The 13619-nt window shown below is 40.6% G+C and overlaps 1 long non-coding RNA gene across 4 annotated transcripts in view; it reads right to left on the bottom strand.

Annotated features, from left to right (window-relative positions):
• Positions 1-2115: 2115 nt before the first annotated feature.
• Positions 2116-13619, bottom strand: part of LOC120368099 (uncharacterized) — an 80293-nt gene continuing 68789 nt past the window's right edge. For 2 of the 4 annotated variants that reach the window (XR_012517797.1, XR_005582315.2), the window contains exon 7: positions 2116-6142. This is a non-coding gene — a long non-coding RNA (uncharacterized LOC120368099). Of the gene's footprint in view, positions 6143-7558; positions 9661-13619 lie in introns of those variants that run through there. The other 2 variants (XR_012517796.1, XR_012517798.1) reach the window with 2 other exon arrangements.

Below are 13619 nucleotides of genomic sequence, written 5' to 3'. Positions count from 1 at the left end.
GCCTCAATTATTCTATCTCCAGGCTTCTCTCATTCCTTATACTCTGGGCTCTTGCTATAACCAAAAAGGGGAATGATGAAATCGTAAAGCAAGAAGGGAAGTTAAAAAGACAGGTAGTGCAACAATGGGTGTTCAGTAAAGCAGAGTGACACAGCTTAGGTCACACAGCATTTTTGAGGTAGTGCTGGAACCAGAGCCCCACGTTTCTCATTCCCCATGTTTTTTTACTCACCCATCCATCCATCCAACCTCCTATCTATACATCCATCCATCCAACAAATACTACTGAGTTACTTCTACATTAGTAGCTCTCAAACTTGGCTAAACATTGGAATCACCTGGAGTCTACCCTCAGCAATTCTGATTTAATTGGGCTGGGAGATGCATGAATATTGAATTTTTTACCTTGGAACATATTGTTTTATATACAGCACAGTAGTGAATAGTGACTTCATTATGGGTCGGTTTATTTATAGATCACAGTGGCATACAAAATTTAAAAATCCATAAACAAACTAAGAGCTCATAGGTTAAATGAGTTCACCCTAAAAATTCTTAATGGCATGCTGGTCTATTCTTAAGCAGCACAATTTTATAATGTACCATCCTATATTTAGCATGTCACATTTCTGCAGTAAAATAATGGAGGCACAAGCAGTGCAAGCAGACTTAAACCCCTTCTACTTCCAAAGGTTTAAAAAAACACAGGGTGTACACACACAGACTTGAATGAGCTCTTTCAATACATTTTTCAAAAAAAAAATGATAGTTTTATCAAAGAATTATAATAACTTCCATAGTTTATACAATCATACTCTATTAGCTACATTTAGAAGAATTTGAAAAGGACTCAACTACACAGTAGTGAATAAACAAGCTTGAGAATATCTGCTACATTCTCTGTCTCCAGGAGAAAATGGTATTTACATTTTTGGGTAAAGTGATTTAATGATTAAACAATTCTTTTTTTTTGGTGGTGGGGTGGGGAATAGGATTTTCAAACCTTCACAGGCTCCCAATGAACAGTCAATTTGAGAAGAGTTTCTCTGTGCCAGAAACTGTTCCTGGTGCTGGAGATACCGCAATCAACACACCAAACAGGATAATTACTCATAGAAATTAAACATTTAATTAATAAGATAATATCAGGGAGAAATAGGTGCTACTGAGGGGAGGGAAACAGTGTAGTTTGGGTGTGGTAGCTCACACCTGTAATCCCAGAGCTTTGGGAGGCCAAGGCCGGCAGATCGCTTGAGCCCAGGAGTTGGAGACCAGCCTAGCAAACATGGCAGATATCTGTCTCTACAATTAAAACACACACACACACACACACACACACACACACACACACACACACACAGTGTAATACAATAAAGAATAGCTAGAGTCAGAGTCACTTTTAGATGAAAGGGCCAGGATTAGGCTTTTCACTGTCATTTGAGATGAGACTTAATTTCCAAAAAGATGCCATAGAAGAACCTCAGGGGAAAGCATTGCTGGCAAAAGGAGCATCTGAGGTGTTCTGCACACTTTTCCATTACCCCTCCAGTCCTGCTCCCAGTCCTCTTCTCGTTTGTTTCAGCACAAGGCTGACCGGTAAAGGCTTCAGCGGCAAGGCCTGGGGTATGAGGATCTGGGATGTGGGTCTTGGGATGAAGGGATATCTGGGATGTGAGTCCTGGGGTTTGGGGAAACAGTTATAGGGTCTAGGGAGTAAGATTTCAATAGTAATTTGGCAAAATATATTAAGAACTTTAAAAAATATCCTTTGATATGATGCTTCCACTTTTAGGGCTTATTTAAGATCTTCATCACAATGTTACTGATAAGAAAAAAACCTATAAACTGTATAAATAGCACATAATAAGGGACTGGTTAAGTACATAACAGTCTGTCCATTTGATGCAACATCATATTGCCAGTGAAAATGTGTGCTTCAGCAGGCCATGAAAAAAACAGTGAGAGATGAGGCTATATAAATATTAACAATGTCTGCCTGCCAAAAAATCATAAAAACATTTAAAAGGCAAACTGGAAAAATATTTGTTACCTGTGACAAGAATTCTTCCAAATGAGGAAGAAAAATTTAGTAGAAAAACGAGCATAAGACTTGAATAGAGAATTTCTAAAAGAATTGTCACTGAATGTCTAAAAAAAAAAAAAGCCTTATTCTAAAAAGTTAAAAGTCTAGTATCTTTTTGTATGGAAAAAATAATGAATGTTTAAAGGACATTAAACAAATGCCAACAGCATTCCCTATTTAGTAAGTTTTTACAACAGTTCTTGGAGGGCAATTTGGCAAAGTTAATTTTTCACCAAATATTCATTCTGTGCCTCCTAGGTGCCAGGCAAAGAGAAAGGTTCTCAATGGGGGTGAGGGTAGAGATTCAGCACCAAGGAGCAGTTTAGAGTTTTCACAGAGCGTGGGAGATCGTCTTAGTGTCTTCAGGTCACAATAACAAAATACTATAGAGTGGCTTATAAACTACAAAAATTTATTTTCCTTACTTCTGGAGGCTGGAAAGTCCAAGGTCGAGGCACTTCCAAGTATAATGTCTGGTGACATTCCATTCTCATGGATGTACAGTTTCTCATTGTAATCTTACGTGGTAGAAGGGTGAGAAGCCTCTCAGGCCTCTTTTATAAGGGCACTAATCCCATTTGTTATGGTAGAGCCTTAATCACCTCCCATCTTCTAATACTGTTACCTGGTGGGGAGTCAGGATTTCAACATATAAATTTTGGGGTTACCCCAACATTCAGACCACAGCGGAAACATTACTAACATTTAGCACCCAATTTTTATGACCTAAAGTCATAAAATTGACTTTAGGTCATAAAAATTTCTTTGACCTGTGAGCAGGTAGGAGATTGGGCCAATCCTGGGTGAGGTGTTAAGAATTATTCTGTGTTCCTTCACTCTCCTCTGCTCATGCCATTCACCAGGAGAATGATACTCAGGCAACCATACCTCCCTCCACCTGGGCCCTCAAACAAGAAACACCAGTGAGGGAGCAGAGCAGACCTGAGCCCGGAGCCCAGCTGAGCACCAGGCCCATAAGTGACATGTCAATGTTTGTTGTGACCACTGAGGTTTGGAGACTATTTGTTAAGCATCATTATCATGCATAACCTAATAAACTGCACAAAGAATTGTTCCTCCAGATGCCATAAGTGCGCCCAACCCTCTGCCTGAAAAACACTGGATACAGAAAAGAAAGAAAATGGAGCTCTGGGATGAATATGCACAGTCACGGCACGTGTGACAGCACAAGTTTCTCCAGGGACACAGCATTTAAAACCTGAGATGAAAGGGGGTTAGATGAAAGAGTGAGATAAGGGCTTCCAACTGAGAGGGGGCCATGAACAGGGAGGAGCTTGCACCTGAGGGGCTGAAGCAGGAGCACTAGGTGCCAGCTGGATGGCCTAGCCCAAGCAGGACCTTGGGTGTCACCAGGAGGGGATTAGATTTTACCTAAGCACAATGAGAGCCATCAAATGGAGTTTTGTTGGTTTGTTTAAATCAAAATTTGTTTTGTAAACGTATTAGTTTTACCACTAGTGTGATTTATCCTTGATCTATAGAAATGTAATTTGTGTTTCAAATGTCTCCAGTGACAGGACTGCCCACATAGAATCCCTATGTGGGCATTCCCCATTTATGTTTTGGAGAAAGGGTTAACACCACCAACTCAAGTACTATCCTTACACTGTGTAGAAATGAAACAATTGACTTGGGAATTTCACTTCTAAATAGACTACATTTACATAAAATTATCCCTGGAATTATAGCTCCATCAAGCTATCATGTGAAAACTAAATGAGAGAAAATGAAAATTACTTTAGAAGAGAGAACAAAAAAATGCTGTTTTCTGGATTAATATGAGAGACTTCCTATTAATAAGTAGCAACAAGAACACAACTTTTATTATCTTGAAATCAAATAAGATGAAAAGAATTTACTAAGGTTAGCATATATATTTGTGTGGATATATATATGGGAAGAACCTAAATATGTTTCCCTACTCTCTACTCACAATCACACAGTACTTCTGACACCAGATGAGTGGGGGCTTTTCTCCACACGCCAATCAAGCAGCTCTGCAGCAAAAACCAGCTAGGTATCCTACTATTCGATTCAATTCTGATCCTGTTTACCTGGAGACAGCCAGGTAAAGTTAGGTTGAAGCCTCAGTCCTAGGAGCCTGACCCCATTTCACATGCCAATTACAAACTCAGATTTTGACCTGAGCTTCTGGCCCATTGACTGTAAACCAGGGTTCCCATGATTCCCTTCTTGGATTGTGGCACTGGGTATTCTGGTGAGCTCTCCATGTGATCCACACATCGGGCATAAGACTTGATCCCTGAAACTTATGTCAGGTTGTCCAGCTTAGCAGTTTTTAATTTTGGTTGGAAAGTTGTAGCCAGATAATGAAGTAAATGATAGAAATTTAAGATCTTAAATTCCTATATAAATAATAAAATCCTAAATAAATAATAAAAACTTGATGACAATGAACAGGGATATGATCTAACAACATGTATACTATGGTTTTCTTCTGAAACATAATTTTCCTCTCTATTGTCACCTCCACTTCTACTAAAAATAATCACAGTAACACCAGTTTGTTTGTAAAATAAGTTTTCTCAAACTTGGCCTAATTATTTGTATAAGTACAGCAAGAATAACCATATAGGCTCCTTTTAAATTTGCTTTGCCAATAATTTTTACAAGAAATCTCAGACTGGACTTCTAAAAACCTCTTGATGCCAGGAAGTCAAACCAAGGCAGACATCAGACTTTGCCTTTAAAGCCAGACATTCTCTGCATGTTTTCAAATATGACATTCCAGTCAAGCGTTGGTAATATAGTCAATGTTTTCGACTGTATCATGTTAAAGAGAACAGATTCTTGTTGAATTTATGCAAATAACCATATTGTCATAAATAAAAATAAGAATGTTCATGAATTATTTCCTGAGTTTTGGAGGAATCAGGTAGGGAACAAAAACAAATGTTTCAATTATGGTTTACAAAAGTGTGCATTAGCAAATTGCTATAAGCTATAGATAGCTTAAAAGAAAAAAGTTCCCTTAAATCACGATAATAAAACATTTAAAAAATCAGAAATATTTCCATTTTAAGAAACCTTTAAGCCCCATTATTCTTTTTTGTCAGTTCATTCAGTCTCATGTAATAAATTTTTGTTGTTTGATCTTGGTTAGCAGTTTCATAAACCCATCAGTTTCTTCATTAAGAGTTCTAGAAATTCTTAACCAGTCCAATGGTATCTAAAAAAATAAAAAATAAAAACCAAAAACTCTTAAGTTATCAGAAACCTGTGTTTGCCAGAGTTGTTTCTATCCTTTTTATGAACCTCCTTGAAGACATACAAATATAACTCGATGAATATTAAATTCCATTTCTCATTTGACAAAGTTACTCATCTAATTTTATGAATCAAATAGCCTGCTTAATCTGTTTAATATCTCTCTGTTGCATTTCCAGGGGCCCTCTGGACTGTCCAACAGCTGGCTCAAGGTCAAAAAGACTTAATTTTATGATTTGGTTTTAGGATGTTTGTCAAAAATAAACTTTTAAAACAATCAAAAATAGGATCACAGGTCACTATGAAATAATAATTATTCCTTTAACCAGAGTTTTAATTAAAAGAAGTTGCAAGGCTGGGGGAAGTGGCTCACACCTGTAATCCCAGCAATTTGGGAGGCCTTGGCAAGATGATTGCTCAAGCCAAAGAGTTCAAGACCAGTGTAGGCAATATGGCAAAACCCTGTGATATTGTTTGGCTGGGTCCCTACCCAAATCTCATCTTGAATTCCCATGTGTATATGAGAGGGACCTGGTAGGAGGTAGCTGAATCATAGGGCAGGTCTTTCCTGTGCTGTTCTTGTAATTTTGAATAAGTCTCACAAATCTGAGAGTTTTAAAAAGGGGAGTTTCCCTCACAAGTTCTCTTCTCTTGGCCTGCTACCACGTGAGACACACCTTTAACCTTCAGTCATCACTGTGAGGCCTTCCCAGCCACGTGGAATTGTAAGTCCAACAAACCTCCTTCTTTTGTAAATTGCCCAGTCTCGGGTATCTCTTTATCAGCAGCATGGAAATGGATGAATACACTCTAAAAAGAAAACAACAACAACAACAAAATTAGCCAGGCATGGCGGCATGCTCCTGTAGTCGCAGCTTCTTGGAAGGCTGAAGTGGGAGGATGGCTTGAGTCTGGGAGACAGAAGTTGCAGTGAACTGAGATCGTGCCACCACACTCCAGCCTGGGCAACAGAACCAGACCCTAAATGGAAAAACAAAACAAACAAACAAACAAACAAGAAGTTGCATGTGGAATTTTAATGTGGAATAGGACATATTTGCTAACAAACCTAAATACATTTTGTCTTTTTGTGCAATGTAAGAAGCCAAAAACAAACTTAAAACTTATGTGCAGCAATTAATGTTTTAGTATTTTATCATACTTAGAAATGATTTAGACATTTCAAGTACAGGTTTCTGATAACTTAGAGGCTTTTTGTTTATTTTTAGATGCCATTAGACTGGGTAAGAATTTCTCGAATTCTAATGAAGAAACTGATGGGTTTATGAAACTGCTAACCAAGATCAAACAGAACAAAAATTTTTTATATGAGACTGAATGAACTGACAAAAAAGAATAATGGGGCTTAATGGCTTCTTAAAATGGAAAGATTTCTGATTCTTTTAAAACAGGTAATCCTTTAACTCCATTACCTTAAGTAATCAGAGGCCTAATAAAGACAGTATGTAGCATAGGAAATTATCTTGAGAAAACACAAAATCCCTCTTTCTGCTGCTTACTGATTCCCTCTTTCCTTGCTTCTATTTATTTCCTAAATCCATATTTTCAAACAATCTTTAAATCTCAAAATTAGACATTACTTTTTTCCCCAAAGAGAAAAAAGCATACCTTTATGCCTTCCTTATAATTTTTCTCAATGAAAACACTCTCACTTTCCTACGTAGTATAGAGAGTTGCTCTCTTTATTTTTAGTAGTTTTAATTATATATACTAATTATAATTTTTAATCCTTAGCAGTTGCAAATCAATTCTGTAGACTAGCACCATTTCATAATTTCTAGAAATATGTGCTTCCTGAAGGTACAATTTTTCTTTTTTTCTTTTTCTTTTAGAGATAGGGTCTCTGTTACGCAAGCTGGGCTCAAATTCCTGGTCTCAAGTGATCCTGCTACCTCAGCCTCCCAAGTAGCTGGGATTACAAGCATTTGCCATTCATTGTACCTGGCTAAAATACAATTTTTCAATGTGGAATAGGACGTATTTACAAACAAACTTAAATACATTTTGTCTTTTTATGCAATTTAAGAAGCCAAAAACAAACTTAAAACTTATGTGTAGCAATTACTGTTTTAGTATTTATCATACTTAGAAATGATTCAGACATTTCATGAGCATCTATTACTTAATTATAACACAACTTTAAGTTACTTAAAAAAGATTTTTGACACCATGAAAATTTTATTCATAAACTTTTATCCTGTCTATATTCACCTAGTCTACTCATTCTTAACAATAATTCTTGAATTGCTCATTAAACAAGGCTAGCCATCATTTTTAAGTTATTTCCCTGTTAACTATTTTTATAGCATGCAAGTGTTAGGAAGCTGCCACCTAAGCACAAACTGTGAAGTTAAATACATGAATATTTTCCTGATCACAAGACACAGTTGCTTTTATTAAAACAAGAATAGTAATGAACTAGTTCTATTTACCAATGATTTACTCAAATCACATAAACTAAAAAGCATTCAAATATTTGATCTAAATGCTTAGGTTTTCTTCAAGCAAATTAATCAGAGCGTTTTTCATATATTTTGGTAGAAAAATATCACATACACTTAATATATATAGACACACAGACAGAAGCAGATCTTACAGTTTTTTAAAAGATTTTTCCAGCCAGGCATGGGCCACCATGTCTATGTAAATCAAACAATATTGTAACTGGGGGGAGCATATCCAACTACCCATTCCAAAGAGGTTTTTGGCCTCACCTCGAAGAATGCGGAAAGGGGCCCCGGAGGTGCAGTGAGTTTGCCATTCAAATAAATATCATGGAGCCAAAGAGTTTTGTGGAAAAGCAATTTATTAGACAGAGAGAAAGACAGCTCCCACACTGTCATGGGAGGGGACCTAGAGAAAGAATCCATATAGGTAGGAGCAGCAGGAGTTTTAACCCTTGTTATTCCTTCCCCATTCATGTTCTTGTCCAATGAGAGGAATTCTTTCAAACTTCCTCTGATACTGGATTGGCTACTCGGTCCACAACTCTGAGTTACAGAGCCCCCTCCTTCCAGAGCTTTTGGTGGCTTTTTATTTTTGGGACAAAGAAGCCCACCTGGCTTTCCTCACCTAGCCTGAGAGAGGGAAACTCAGACAAAGAACTTTACATTTGAAACCCCTCTGGTTCCCAGATGGAGGCGTGGAGCCAGGAAACGCCTGCCTTTAAAACCACACCCCTCGCGGACCCTGGAAGATAAGTCCCTCAGTACCCCCTCTCAACAGGAAAGTCCAACTGCTGTTGGGACACGGGTGTCAATCGCTGTTTAACTACTTCCCACTGAATTGGGGCATAAAAGGGGTCTTGCAGTTGAGGTTTCCTTCAGAGGGGAGTCTTCCAGGGGTGCAGGTTGATCCAGAAGTCCATGATAGAATTCACGAGCCAAGGACATTCGGGGTTCCATTTGTAGCCTCATGGCCTTAATTCTAGAAGAAATGCATCTGACAAGAAGGTTAAAGATGAGAGGCCTGAAGGCCAGCAATAGTAGAATGATTATAAATGGGCCTAGAAGAAGGTAGAGCCAGGACAGCTAGTTGTTAAACAAGCTCTGTGATCCTGTTTCTTGGAAGTCTTTAGCTCTGTGTTTGATTGATCCTTGAGTTCTTTAACTCTGTTTAAGGCGATACCCGATTGGTTTACAAAGTAGGAACTTTCTCCTCCTAAAAAGAGACAGGTTCCTCCTTTCTCTGGTGTTAGCAGATCCAGGGCCCTTCTATTTTGAAGAGCCATGGCAGCTAGAGTTAAGCTGTTTCTGCAGAGAGAGCTGCCTCTGCAGAGAATTAGCAACCTTTTTCCATGTCATCATTTAGCTTCTGAGATAGCTTATAGTAAAACTGAGTAGAGGTAGTAATTCCTCCAATGCCAGTAATGAGTCCTTCTATTATTCCACCACACCCTACTATGAAAGGAATAACTGGGGTTCGAGTTTGGTGTGGCCTTGGCAAGAGAAGACTCTGCACCTGAGAGTCAGTGTAAATTGTCATGGTGGGGGGTGGGCGCTAGGAAGGAGGGGAGCAGAGCTATTAGGCCAGTCCGTAAGGGCAACCGCATAGAGTCTGGTCGCAAATAGTAAAGTTAAGAATGATAGTCCTGTTAATGCCAGGATGTAAGTTAGACTCATGAGTAGTTACTTTCCTGGAGATCTTGTTGGAAGAGCGAAGGTAGATCCTCTAACAGCTTGCAGGTGTACAAAGGGTCATTCCTGGAACTTCAGGCTGTAGAGTAGAGGGCCTAAGATTTTCTTCAGGAGGTGTCCAAGGCTTCAGCTGAGTGTGACGAATCCACAAGTCAATTCCCACCACCTAAACTGCCATTGGGGTAGACAGTATAACTGAAAATGGTCCTTCCCAAGATGGGCCTAGAGAGGGAGAGAGTCTGAGGGGAGAGACTTAAGCATTAGGTCTCCAGGGCAGAACAACTCTTTCACCTTTTCCCTAGGTTGTCCTGCAGGTAAGGTCTAAGAGCCTGTTGGTACTTAGCCAAGGAGGTTATATCTTTTATTAGATCTGCTGTTTCCTTGCCTAATACAAGATCATTAGTAAGAAAGGACCATCCGTAAAACATCTCATAGGGGCTGAGTCCTGTTTTCTGAAGAAAGTTTCGAGCCCTTAAGAGTTCTATTGGTAATAGAGAAGGCCACGGGAGGTGGGCTTCTTGTGCCAGTTTCTTTAGGTGTCTGTTAAGTATTTCATTCATCTTCTCCACTTCCCCTGAGGACTAAGGCCTCCAAGCACAGTGAGATGATACTATATTCCTAAAACTTTGGAAATTCCTTGGGTCACTGTAGCTTTGAAGGCAGGGCCATTATCGCTTTGAAGACAGCGAGGGAGTCCAAATCTAGGGATCATTTCATTAATCAGGACTCATATTACCTCTTGGGTTTTTTCTGTTCTACAGGGGAAAGCCTCAACCCAGTTTGTGTAGGTATCTACACATACTAACAGGTATTGATATCCCTGAGACTTAGGCATATGGGTAAAGTCCATTTGCCAGTCCTCACCTGGGTAGTGACCAGTTTGCTGTTCCCCAGGGGGAACTTTGTGATGTGCCAAAGGATTATTTTTCTGGCATATTTCACATCCTTTGACTATCTGTTGGATAGCTTTGAAGAGACATTTTTCTATAAATATAGATTTGGCCATTTGATATGTGTTCTTTATACCCATATGGAAGGTTTGCTGTAGGGTTTTAAGTACTTTCCACTGGCTGGCAGCAGGTAGGAGTACTTTTCCCTCCTCAGTAGCTAGCCATCCTGAAGGACAAATATTATGTCCCTGGGAGATTGCCCACCCTACCTCTTCTGCTGAGTATTGAGGCCTAGTTCCTTGGAGAGGGTTTTCTCATATTAAAGGTCCTTCTATAAATTCTTGTCTAGCTGCCCTTTTTGCCTCTAGGTCAGCTCAGCGATTTCTCTCTGCTTCCTTCTTGTCTCCTTTCTGGTGACCTTGACAGTGTAAGGCTGCTACCTCTTTGGGTTCTTGGACAGCTTGTAGTAAGTTTAAAATTTCCTTATGATATTTAATGGGAGTTCCTGCCAAGGTAAGGAACTCCCTTTCCTTTCATATGGCAGCATGAGTGTGGAGAACCAGGTAAGCATATTTGAAATCTGCATATATGTTTATTCTTTTTCCTTTTACTAATTTTAGAGCTTGAGTGAGGGCTACTAGTTCAGCCAGCTGGGCACTAGTTCCAGGAGGAAGGGAATTACTTTGAAGCACTGTTTGATCACTGACTACTGCATATCCTGCCTTTCGAGCTCCATTTTCCATAACTAAACTTCCATGAGTGTACAGGTCAAGGTGAAGATTGGCTAGAGGAGTTTCTAAGAGATCCTCCCGAGCTGCATAGTTTTGGGCTATAACCTGCTGACAGTCATGTTCTTTGTCTGCTCCTTCCTCAGGAAGAAGAGTAGCTGGATTGAGGGCTGCACATGTGTGCAGCTTAAGTACAGATCCCTTGAGCACTACTGCAGTAGTGCCTTCTTTAGGGTGTGAAAGGCTACCTCAACTATAGGATCCCATTGTATTAGATGGGTGTTAGTCTTTTGGGTTTCCTTAATCAGCATATGGGGGTTTGGCTATTTCACTGTATCTGGGAATCCACAATCGGCAGAAACTAGTTATTCCTAAGAATCTCCGCAACTGTTTTAAGGTCTTTGGATGGAGGAAGGCCAGTGTGGGTTGGAGATGTTCTCCATCAAGGGCCCAAGTGTCCTTAGACAAGACAAGCCCTCGGTATTCTACCTCTTGCCTACAAAGTTGGGCTTTTGATTTGGAAACCTTATATCCATAGGTGGTTAGAAAGTTTAGGAGGTCCTATGTGGACTGCTGACACTGGGTTTCTGAGTTAGTGGTTAAAAGTAAGTCATCCATATATTGAAGAGCCAGGGTACCTGGATATGAAAAATGACTAAGGTCCTGAGCTAGAGCCTGGCCGAATAGGTGGGGGCTATCTCGAAAGCCCTGGGGTAACACTGTCCAGGTGAGCTGAGAATTCTGGTCTAAAGGATCTTTAAAGGTGAACAGAAACTTGGAGTCAGGATGTAATGGAACACAGAAAAAGACATCCTTAAGGTCCAGGACTGTAAACCATTGTGCCTCTCCTGGTATTTGAGAAAGCAAGGTGTATGGGGTGTGTATGGCTGGGTATAAAGGGGTCACAGCTTCACTAATAAGCCTGAGATCTTGCATCAGCCTCCATTGTCCATTAGGTTCTTGTACTCCTAAAATTGGAATATTACAAGGGCTGTTACAGGACCTTACTAGACCCTGAGCTTTTAAGTTCCTTACAATATCCTATAGCCCCTTTTTGGCTTCCAGTCTTAGGGGATACTGTCTTTTGTAAGGAAAAGAGGTGGGATCCTTTAGCCTTATTTGACTTGGGCAGGCATTCTTTGCCTGCCCAAATTGTCCCTCCATTGCCCAAACATTGGGGTTAATCTTTAAATAATGGGCAGCAGAGAGGGATTTCCTCCCCGATAATGTTCATATAGATAATCGCTCCTGCTCTGGCTAACAGGTGCCACCCTAGTAAGGGACTGGGACTTTCTGGCATGATGAGGAAGCCATGGGAGAAGAGCACATCTCCCCAGGTACAACTTAGGGGCTGGGAGAAATATTGGGTGAATGCTTGTCCTAGGACTCCTCAGACAGTTACAAACTTGGAGGACAGCTGTCCAGGACAGGTAAGCAAAAATGAGAAGGCCGTGCCAGTGTCCAGGAGGAGATCGACTTCCTGGCCCTCTATGGTTAGCTTTACCTGGGGCTTGTTGAGGGTGATGGCTTGTGTTGGTGCTTGCCCCGGCCACCCTCAGTCCTGCTATTGGGTCATCTGGTTAGCCACCTCAGGCCCTAGGAACCTTCGTTCCCCCGGGACAGTGTGCATTCCAGTGATCCCCTTGGCACAGTGGGCAATGATGAGGAGGTGGTCCGTTCCCTGGGGATGATCTCTCTTAAAGTGTCCCGGTAGGCGACAGTGGTAGGAAGCTTTGCCAGATTGGCAGCTAACCCAAGCCTTTCTCTCTTCCGAGCCCCTTGGGTCTGCCTGCCTGAAGGCCATGACTAGGGCTGCAGCTTTCTCTTGTTCTTCCTGGTCTCTATTCTAGAACACCAAGGTTGCTATATTTAGTAATGATTCTAGACTCTGTTCTGGCCCCAGGGCCACCTTCTGGCGCTTCCTCCTAATGTCCTCTGCTGATTGCATAATAAATTTGTCTTTTAGTATTAGCTGACCCTTGATGGAGTCTGGTGACAGGGGAGTATACTTTCTTAAGACCTCCCAAATCCAATCAAGGAAGGCTGTTTGGTTTTCTTCCTTTCCTTGAGTTATGGTGGATAACATTGCATAATACGTGGGCTTTTTCCTAGTTCACCTTAATCCCTCAAGGATGCAGGTCAACAGGTGCCTACGACTCCAGGCCCCATGTTCTGAGTCAGGATCTCAGTGAGGGTCCATGCTGGGGACTGCTTGCTACCTGTAGGGAATCTATCCTTCTCCTCTGACATCATTTGGTCATGTACTTGACTAAGGTACCAGGTGTCCCCTAACTCTTGAGCCACTGATAGAGCAGCCTCTCTCTCATTGCTGGTTAGGGTCTAAGCAATAACATGATATCTTTCCAATCTAATTAGAAAGGCTGACCCAGGCCCTGCAGAACATCTATGTACTTGTCCAGGTCATCTGAAAATTTTCCTAAGTCTGCCTTGATTTGCTTTAAGTCAGAATGTGAAAAGGGGGTAGGTACTTTTGTTGGGCCAAATTCTCCTC

The sequence above is a fragment of the Saimiri boliviensis genome, chromosome 5, assembly GCF_048565385.1.
Source record: "Saimiri boliviensis isolate mSaiBol1 chromosome 5, mSaiBol1.pri, whole genome shotgun sequence".
Taxonomy (NCBI): Eukaryota; Metazoa; Chordata; class Mammalia; order Primates; family Cebidae; genus Saimiri; species Saimiri boliviensis.
The sequence above is the reverse complement of the archived record's forward strand: the minus strand, read 5'-3'. Positions and strand labels throughout refer to the sequence as shown.